Below are 11,340 nucleotides of genomic sequence, written 5' to 3'. Positions count from 1 at the left end.
GTTTTCTTCCATTGTTTTCTTGTTTTGGTCTCCATTTTAAAGCTTAAAAATTATTTGTATCATTTTAGCAGGGCAGCCTTTAATTTTCTGCACTTCTTTGTATGTTTTCCCATCTCTAATCAACTTTTGAATCAAAGTACGCTGAACAATGTCTGGACAACCCGTTTTACTCTGATTCTTAGAGAAAAATGCAGACAACAGTTTCTGCATTTATCCTTAAATAAGGGGAACTTGTTTGACACCTGTTTTTTACAAAGTAATTTATCTCTTCAATTGAACTCCACACTGCTCTTAGTTTGAACGGGGTAATATTTGTTTTTCTTCACTTACAGTGAAGAAAAACAAATATATACATTTAGCACATTTTCTTCATGTTGTGATTTAGAATAGGATGTGCAGGGTGTCCAATGCATTTATTTGATTTAACATAAAAGTTATTATATGGACATGGAGCTTTACTCACTTTTTTCAACACTGCTATTATTTTGAACACAATTTTGTGTTGCATGTTTTTGACTCTCTTTTTTAATCCGGTTCCTGTACCTGACTAATTTCAGAGGAATGTTTTTTGTTTGTTAAGATGCACAGTGAACTATAAATTTTTCATGCGTAAAAGCATCTAAACGTACAGCCTGAACCAGAGAGAAATATGTGCAGGTAATGACAGATGATTAGGCTGGTGATTAGTACTGTATACTGGGGGAATGCTGAGTGGTTGGAATAGATACAACATTTTTTTTTATTATTCATTCTTTGCAGAATTTTTACATGATTTTACACTTGTACTTTAATTTCACTTATCGTCTGTATCACTTTATCCTGTGGTCAGAGTAACAGGGGGCCTGGAGCCTATACCAGGAGATATAAGGCCAATACATCATACATAGACTCTGGGCAATTTGCCTAATCTGCAGGGAAAACTGGTTTACCCAGAGGAAACCCACCAAGCATAGGGAGAACATGCAAGCTCCATGCACACAGAGAAAGGAATCGAACTCGGACCCTGGAGGTGCAATGCGACAGTGCTAACCACTACACCATCATGCCGCCTAATATTTTATTTGCATAATATTTAATCTGATCATTTAGGTTTAAAGCTAAAACTTTTGGTAGGAAACTCCAGGATCATCAGTAGTCATTTCCAACCTGTAGAAACCTGAACCTTTGTGTTCAAAAAGAGAAAACATACTGTGTAAACAATAGAACACAATACTGTGTAAAAGAATCTTCCTTTTATCACTTAATTCATTTTTTAAACCTGCTCTAACAAATGTGTTTTTTTTTTGTTTGTTTTTTTTTTGGTCGCTGATGGATTTAAATGTGTATGTGTGTGATTGCCGACTTGGCTGTTTCATCACCTTTATGAGAACTAGAAGCTTAAACACAAACACAGGCAGATTCGCACTGCTCCTGCATAAGTGGATGTCTTCCTCCCTTTCTCTCTTTCTGCATTTTCACCAAAAAAGGTAATGGAGAAGGAGCTGGTGGAGGGGGAGGGGACAAGGCCTTCTGGTGGAAGTAACAGGAGTGTGTGGGAGAGCATTTCATGTCACGGGAGTCCAGACTGTAGCAGCATCTGGAGTTACTCCATCGCACTTCTACTGGGGGTCAGTTACACGTTGAAACACACACACTGCCCTGAGGCTTATGGGGAGAAAAGTCAGAGGTGAAACGGAAGAGGAACAGGAGGGTGATATTCATGTGAATGGAATATAAAAAAAAAAGCATTGATATTTGTGTGTGTGTGTGTGTGTGTGTGTGTGTGTGTGTGTGTGTGTGTGTGTGTGTGTGTGTGTGTGATTTTGACTTTGTAGCCCCAAATATTTCAGAGATGATGTATCATACTTATGAAATGTGAGCAGCGGGTGTATTAGTATATCTCTCCTTCGATAAAATACATCCTTCTAACTGCCTTTCTGCCAGCTTAAACCTGATTTTTAAGGTCATGCATGTATGTATGTATGTAGCTTTGCAAACTAAAATTATATTCACTCCTGTAATTCTTTGAAAGAAAAAAAAAGGTTTTGGTGTGTTTGTGGTGTATTACATTCCTTCCATTATGTGATTACATTCTTGCAGTGTTGATGGTTTTCACATGTACATTAGATTAGTGAAATTCATTACGTGACCACATAACAGTCAGCCAAAACACTCATTCGATGTGCTTTCCAAATGCATTCACTGGCACTCTGTTTTTGTACCATAGAAACAGAGGCATTGCACAATTCATCTGGAGTAGGCCTGCTTACAGAAAATGCCAAAATGGCAGTCCAGGAAATTATTCTTTCAGTCAGAAAGGATTAGCAGCTATTACACAGAAAAATGCACCCCATTAAAGAGTTGCAGCTTTCATTTCAGAGGATATGAGTCATGAAAGCAAAAGTAAACTAGTATGAGTTCATAGCTTAGCATGTTGTTCATTCATTTGGACTGAAACATTTTAAGTCTCTTTGAATCTGAAACTTTACCTTCGATAGAGTTACTTGCAAACACATTCCTTCAGCAACTGCCATTCTGAGGTATTAGCTACATCTGATGCTTTATTCCAAACCTATTTGTGAGAGGAACACAGCATCAAACCTAGTCGTTTCTGTAGACAAAGTGTTAATTGCTGGAGATTTTAATATTCATTTTGAAAACCCAGAAGACCCTCTGAGAACTGCATTTATGTCTATACTGGACTCGGTAGGAGTAAATCAGTGTGTAGTAGGACCCACTCATAAAGCAGGTCACACTTTAGATTTAATAATATTATTTGGATTAAGTATAAGAAATGTATTCACAATACCACTATCTGAAGTTATCTCAGATCACTATCTTGTCTCAATTCAAGTGTGTCACAATAATAATGTACACACAGCGCCGCGCTACCGTATGAAACGTACATTCACATCAACTACCAAACAGAGTTTTATCAGTAATCTCCCAGAGTTCCCAACTTCGAATAGATCACCGTCTGACCCCACAGAACTCGATCAGGCGACTGAATATTTAGAGTCGACATTTCGCTATACCCTAGATAATGTAGCTCCAGTCAAAAGAAAAATTATTAGAGATAAGAAACTTGCTCCCTGGTATAACGATCACACGCGCACTTTAAAACAGACCGCTCGGAAATTAGAACGTAAATGGCGTCAAACTAAATTACTAGTATTTCAAATAGCATGGAAGGAGAGCATCCTGAACTATAGAAAAGCTCTTAGTGTAGCTAGATCAACATATCTCTCCACTCTTATAGAAAATAACCTCTCTCCTCCTGTCCCCCCCTTTTACTCTTTCTCTCTCTCTCTGTCGAGCTACACATGTCGTTCCGGGGCTGCCAGTGATCCAGACTCCCTCTGCCCTCCGGACCTGTCTGACCCATCCTGGTGCCCCGCTTCTGGCTGAAGATCTCGTCACATGGATGCCCCGTGTGTCTCTCTGGGATGCGTCTGGTGTCTGGGAATGATTCTCTCTACCTAGAAAATGGTTCTGGCCTTGACTGGTGTTGGCAACTGTTTCTCTGGGGACTTGACAGTTCGATAGTTCATGACTGGAACTTCTTACAAGTCTACCTGGGTCTTCAATAACTACCTGGACTCCATATTAACATCAATTAACATCAGCTATTATAGCTGAACTGCCTCCCACCCTACACACTGTATTAATGCAGATCATTTACTGCTTTCTGTTTCACCCAAATGAGGATGGGTTCCCTGTTGGGTCTGGTTCCTCTCAAGGTTTCTTCCTATTACCATCTCAGGGAGTTTTTCCTTGCCACTGTCGCCCTCGGCTTGCTCACCAGGGACAAACTGACCATTTTGATTCATACAAATTCACATTTCATACAAACTTAAATAATTCTTTTGACTATGTAAAGCTGCTTTGCGGCAATGAAAATTGCTAAAAGCGCTATACAAATAAAATTGAATTGAATTGAATTGAATGAGGAACTAAAAGTCTACTGTATGTACCTCATGTTTGATCCGTTGCTACAGGTGCTGTAAGTTTGCTGAGCTTTCCGTCACATCTGGTGTGGAACAGGAATCTGTCTTTTTGGAAAGGACTGAGACCTAACAGGGTTATCATAGATTTGGTTCAGTCATTTTTAGTGAAAATATTTATTTGTAAAGATAGATCTATTTTTTATTTTAGCTCTGTGTATTTCTTGTTTTCGACTAATGACACCACATCCTTGTCATTAGTGTATTTCAGTTTTAGCACGTGCCACAGAGTGATTATTTGGCTAATAAAGTGATCCTTCTAAATATTTTTTGAGGGCCAGACAGATGCTAGACTCTTTTAGATGCTAGACTCTTCTAGATGCTAGACTCTTTTATGCTAGACCACATGCACCACACAGTCAGTCTCTCAAAAGCCTCCTTAGGGAAAAGCCACTTTATCAGCCTCACTAAGGTAAATAAGTTCAACAGAATGGTTCACTTGTTCATTTTATCTTTCTACCACTGGGCATTGCTGATGCAATATATGTGACAGTAAAGCTATACGTTTCAGTACTTATGCAACTGCCTGGCCTAAAATCTGTCTTTATTTTGTTCAACCAACTTTAGTTTTGATTGCTGTGTGCAATTTTGTGGCCAATTCATGTGTAAAAATAATTTCTTAGAAACACTTGTTTACGATCTGAATCCTAGAATATACTAGTGTCAAAGAAAGATTTTTTTTTTTTTTGATGGAATAACCTTTCATTAAGTACTTTCACTTAGTTGTTTAGCAGGCAGTTCTTTGACACCATTCTTCTACCCTGGCTATTCAGGTCCCTTTTTCCACCATGGTGATACAAAGGGTTTGGGACCAAATTATCAAAAAAGTTTTACTGAACTTGCATATTTTAAGCAGAAATGTTGGTGGGGAGGAAAGGTAAGGGGTCTGTTACTTAACTTACATCCATCCATCTACAGTACGAAACTCTGTAGTCCAACAAGGGACAGTGGCAACAACTGAAGGCCAATGATGACCATTGTATTTATTCCCATTTTGTGCAAGTGTGGTAGGAATTCTGGACAACACACACATACTAAACCCACCAAGCACGGGGAGAACATGCAAACTCCATGCACACAGATCCCGGGGACATGTGAGTGAGTAAAAAATCCAGAAAGCATTAGTTTATTTAAACATATTTCAAAGAGTCATTAATATCCAGCAGATGGTTGCAGTCATCCCATCGCATGATGTTCAACAAAATCACAGAGAGTACTGCACACTGCTTTCGACCGTGCACCAAAGCATTACTTAACTCTGATTTAAAAAATACTGTAAACATTATAATTATCCACATTTTTGTTGTGGTCAGTTTGCATCATGCTATTGCATCATGATATACATTTATTGTTCTAGAAATGTTTAGAATTGGAGAAAAAAAAAGACAAGTCACTGTGCTGCCTGTTATTTTTATTTACTTATTTGATATTTAACTGAATTTTTAACATTACTTCTGTGAACCACAGCTACAAATATTGCAGTTGTTGAAGAGTGTACCAACAAACACGTTAAAAATGGTTAATAGCTTGCAGCCTCTTCAGTTCGACATACTGCTTCAACCACAGATATTTTTGTTGTGTGTTCGTAGGCATAAAGATGAAGTGATTTTTTTTTTGCATTTTATCTGCATTCATTATTGACCAGAAAATATATAATGGTAATGGGTAAATGGTAAATGGATTTCTAAGCACCCATTTCATTTAAAGGTTTTATTACAGTAGCATGTTAAAAAACAAAATGTAGCAAATTTAAGTATATACAGTAGACAATGTGTTTGGTACATATAATAAAGTGAGTAAGGTTTTGTACATTACTAACTAAAGGGAAATTGTTGGTCCTCTGGATTAAAAAATGTAGTAGAATCCTGTCAACACATTTGTAGAGTTTGGGCTTAAAATGTGAAATAAGAAATCTGTCATAACTAAACACAACATTGCCATGTAAATCTACCAGCATCACTATTAGGCCTGATGTTTGCTGCTGAAGGTTTGGAAGAAGTACTTGTGGCTTGGCTTTGCTCTCACCATAACCATTGCTCTCTCTTTTTCGCTCTCATTCTGTCCCTGAGGTCAACTCAGTGTGAGGCAACAAGATCCCTGTTAACAGTTTCATATGGTCTTCACTTTTGTTCTCCAGGCTGTCATGTGTGTGTCAGTGAGAGAAAGAGAGAGAGAGGGAGAGAGAGAGAGAGAGAGAGAGGTGAAAGAAGATGAGCAAAGCATAATCACTAATATGAAATTTTATATCTATATCTATCTATCTATCTATCTATCTATCTATCTATCTATCTATCTATCTATCTATCTATCTCTCTCTCTCTCTATATATATATATATATATATATATATATATATATATATATATATATATATATAAAATTCATTCATTAAATTCACTATAAAGTTGTTTGCATTTCAGTAGGGGTTTAAAGACAAAACTGGCTGTGGATGTGTACATTATTAACATATATTATAAAAAAGAGAGAAAAAGAGAGAGAGAAACAAGATTGTTAATATGATTGCATGCATGTGAGATAAAACACTATTCCAAACAACTGTATTGTAGAATGAATGTTTCCAAATTACTTACAGGCCAGTGGATAATGCTGCTAGAATTAAAAGCGTTTAGATAAGTGCTTTTACATGAATCATGTGATGGGTGAGTTTCAGGTGTTCTAACATTGTACAATGTCATTCATTTGCTCCTGGGCTAGGAAATGTAAAGCTGATCTCGCCCACAGCATCAGCAAGTTGTAGAGTATGTTCTTGGTCAATGACAAACTGTTTTAACATATATTATGGTTATTATTATTATTGTTGTTATTATTATTTAAATGTTTAGACTTTTAAGAACGCTTTTGTTAGAGGAATTGGTAAGTCGTTTTTTTCAGTTGGAGAAAATAATAATTATGATTATAGTTTAGACTGTTATAAATATTGTTAATTAAAATTCGGAGTGTTATTTATTTATGTTATACTATCATTTTGCACATTCTTCATTAGCATTCTATTAATTCTGGATTGTATACACAATCATATTTTGTGTATTGTTAAAATTGTATTGGTATTATATAGAAGTAATAATAAATAAAATATGTTGTACTTCATTTAAATGTGATTTACATTTTAAATGTAATTTGCAAATAACCTTGCAACAAATATTATTTTGGGAAAATCTATTTATTAATGTAATACATATTGGAAAAATATTTAGTTGACAAGTTTTCTCCAGCTGAAGACTTCCATTAGTGTAAGTGAAGTAAATGGAGGAGTAAAACATCTTACATGCTGCAGTGCTCTCAAGTGGACACAGTCCTAACTGCATACAAATAACTGAAAAGCAAATAGTCAAACTACAAAGCTACACAACAAAAATTATCATTTTATTAACTAATGGATAAAAAGATGGGCAAAAGCATTTACTGTAAGCTAGGTTGTAAAGTTAATGCTATCAATCAGAAGCTGGGAAATAAAATTTCAATTTGTCTTTCTCCACTCCATCCTCATCTAAGGCTGGCTGAACACACCTGATAGGTGATTAACAGTGAGTGGTGCATGGATAATTGGAAAATATGCAGGGCTGCAGCTCTTGAGGATCAGGATCTTGGCCACCCCTGATCTAGGCAATGTTCTCCTGGGAATTATTTTTTTTTTTTTGTCATTTATGTTTATGTTACTTTGATATGTACCACCTACCAGATCATAAACATGACTTAATGGCAAAGAAATGCACTAATGGCAATGAGCTCATTTATCAGGATATAGCATCCTGCCACACTATTCTACAGATCTCAATCTATCAGTAGGATGTGCTAGAAAAATAAGTCCAATCAATGGAGGCTTTATGTCGCAACTTACAATATATAAAAGAAATTGCTGCTACTGTCTTAGATTCAAATACCACAGTGCACCTTAGGAGGTCTAGTGGAGCCCATGCCTTAATGTGTTCAGAGCTGTTTCGCCAGGGCAAGGGGAACCTACACAATATTATGCAGGAGAGTTTTTGATGTTGTGGCTTATTTAAAATTTTCTTTTATTCTTGTTTATATCTCTATTATATAAATATAGTGCCATGGGACTTTAATACACTAATCAGCCATAACATCAAAACTATATACAGTAAAAGCAAACTGGTCAGAAGATCATGAGCAAGAGAGGCAGGATACCAGGTCCAGTCTCACAGAAAAGTCAGTCGAGTCCAAAAACAAAAAAGAGGAAGTGGTGACTGATAAAAAGAGAGAGACAAAGAGCCCACAGCTGCTGACCTGATGTCCAAACTCCCTACATCCCAGTCCAGTTGAGCACTCTGATCCAGGACTTAAAGGATCAGCTGACAATGTCCTGGTGCAAGACACCAGAGCACACCTTCAAATGCTCTGCAGAACCACGCTCCAGATCTGCCCCTGTGGCACAAGGGGACCTAATGCCTAAGGGGGGTTTAATGTTTACGGTTGTAATGCTAGTAGCTGTTTATTGTCACTGGGTTATTATTTCATTAATATTTTATACATGTGTAAAAGAGATGAGATGAGTCAACGGCAGTGAAACACTCCAGAATGTGTAGCATACCTTTTCTTTCAGTACCTGTAAATACAGTAGTAGCCTGGATGTGTGCTGCCTGGCCAGAGGTGTTTCCCAGAGATCTTATACTGATAACAGGAGAGTTGGAACATTCTTCTTTTTCAGCACATTGCAAATATTTTCAGTGAGATTAAGAATTCTGTGGTGAACTATTCAGTAAAAGTGAAAATGATTCCTCATTTTCTTTAAGTGATTGCTGATCATGGTAACAGTTCATAGTTGAACTAAATGTATAAGTGAGTGATCAAGTGGGGGATGTAAGTGTCTGTGTGTGTAAGTGGGAAGGTAAGTGTCTGTGTGAGTGAGTGAAAAGGTTGAGGGGATGAGCATCTGTGTGAGAGAGTATGTTGGTGTGAGTGTCATTGTGCCTAAGTGAGTGTGTTGAAGACTGAGTGTCCGTGTGAGTAAAAAATCCAGAAAGCATTAGTTTATTTAAACATATTTCAAAGAGTCATTAATATCCAGCAGATGGTTGCAGTCATCCCATCGCATGATGTTCAACAAAATCACAGAGAGTACTGCACACTGCTTTCGACCGTGCACCAAAGCATTACTTAACTCTGATTTAAAAAATACTGTAAACATTATAATTATCCACATTTTTGTTGTGGTCAGTTTGCATCATGCTATTGCATCATGATATACATTTATTGTTCTAGAAATGTTTAGAATTGGAGAAAAAAAAAGACAAGCAACAATGTAAATGGAGTAGAAGAAGTTTCTTCCATAAATCCATCTCCAGGTGGTTATATAAATAAAATTACTTGAAATTAAATGCCTGATAACCTTATTATACCTTTTATTTTTTCATTCCTAGCATGTTGCATTATACAGTATGCTGTAGTGTGGCACAGTTTTAACGCAGATTTCCACTCCAGCACAGCAGGTGGCAATCACGTACCACCAATTAGCCTTTCACCTGTTCAGCATACAGTATATCAGAGTAAGAAAGCTGAACACATGGTACTCTTATTGCCATCTTTAATGATCAACAGAAAAGATGAATTGGTTAGATGAATTCCCTGTTTTCAGGATTGTTGAGTCACAAAAATAAATAATAAATCACTGTCACTGCCATATATATTCAGCATGTGATTTTTTTTTTTTACAACACCAGTCTATATACCCAAATGTCTATTTTATTTACTCCCTGTTTGTTACATTTGTTCTTAGGTGACAGATTATCAACAATTAATGCCAAGTCTTTTTTGTTCTGGCCATGCCAGTGGAATCATGTTAACACTTACATACCCAATGAGTCAGTGGTCATATATCTAAGTTTTTATGTATTTATCCAGGTGAATTCCAATAAATATAAAAATCCTAAATATCATATGGGTTAAAGAGTCTATTAAGTACTTTAAGCTTTCTGACTTCCAGAAACATAATTGTTTGACTCTTATGTCCAGTATGGAAAACTGTCATCATAGTCAAACAAGAACGTTTTTCACATCCATTAGCAAATAGTCATGTAGGCAATCTGCAGATGCTTGTGGGACTCCCAGTCGTATCTGGCCTGCTTCTTGGCCATGCTAATGATATAATAAAGTGTCTGGAAGAGCCAAAGTGCATGGCAACATCTCCACTAGAGAGTCCCAGTTTAGAGAGCCAGCAGTGGCCTCATAGAAATATCTGTCCTGCAGCCTGCTTGCACCTGCTGTCCGATGACTGCTGTATCAAGCTTATTTGTGATCTGATCCAGACGATCATGTCTTTCATATGAAACTACTGCAAGCAGCTCCAACATTAAATTGATAGTTACTTTTTTTTTAAAACCAGATTGTTTTTTTCTGTCATCAGATAAGTTGACTGGCAGAAAAGATTGATTAGTCTTCTCTTGTCCTAAAATGAAAATCAAGAGGCAAATGTCAATTATCAGACTGCTCGATTTAATAATGGTCAATTTGTATCCAATTCATGCCAAAGGTAGCCTGTACATGGACATTGCATGTTACTCCGGACCCTGTTAATTTGTTGAAGCTAAAAGAATTCATCACTTTTCATTATCATTATCATCAGTTTGCTCCAACACACTGTTCCAGAGGCACCCCTTTTGAACCTATTCATTTTTGGCCCCCTTTCCCCCTTTTTCAGATCTTAAGCCATGCAAATAGCTGCTGTGTTTTAGAGTGGGAGCGATGGAAAGCAAGGAGCACGCTTCTCTCAGGGGGAATCCCTGAGTTCATCTGAGGAAAGCTGGATTTGGTTATGATTTGAATGGAGGAGAAAAACATTGGGGCAGCATGGCTCACGATCTGAAGAAGGGGAAAACAGGGGGCCAAAACAAAAAGTATTAAAAGGGGTTAACATGCAGAGAGAACTATAATTTGCCTGAAACTGGTTGCCTCAACTGACCTTGGAAAAATGAGAAGAAAGGAGATGGACCTACAGTATGGTGATGATTGAATTCAAACATACCCTTCTGTTGGTAGCTGGACTCATATGAAAGCTCTAATGGTTATATACTGTATATAAAGCTGTATGAATGCTGTGGTGATGGCTCAGTGGTCAAATATTTGGGTAGCTGATTGGAACGTTTTGAGTCTTTCACTGCCCAGATGCCATTGTTGAGTCCATAAGCAAGACCCATAATCTTTCTTGGTTGCATCCTGTTTGAATTATAAGTTACTTTGGATAGAAAAGAATAAATTGTTGAGGACAGTAGACCATGTACAACGATCTGTTCACGTACCATGATCACTTAACATTGCACTTCAATGTAAAATTGTAATTATGACAAACAATTCATTTAAATTTAAAGTAACTGTAGATTATT

The sequence above is a fragment of the Clarias gariepinus genome, chromosome 4, assembly GCF_024256425.1.
Source record: "Clarias gariepinus isolate MV-2021 ecotype Netherlands chromosome 4, CGAR_prim_01v2, whole genome shotgun sequence".
In the NCBI taxonomy this organism is placed as follows: Eukaryota; Metazoa; Chordata; class Actinopteri; order Siluriformes; family Clariidae; genus Clarias; species Clarias gariepinus.
This window is presented reverse-complemented; position numbering follows the sequence as displayed.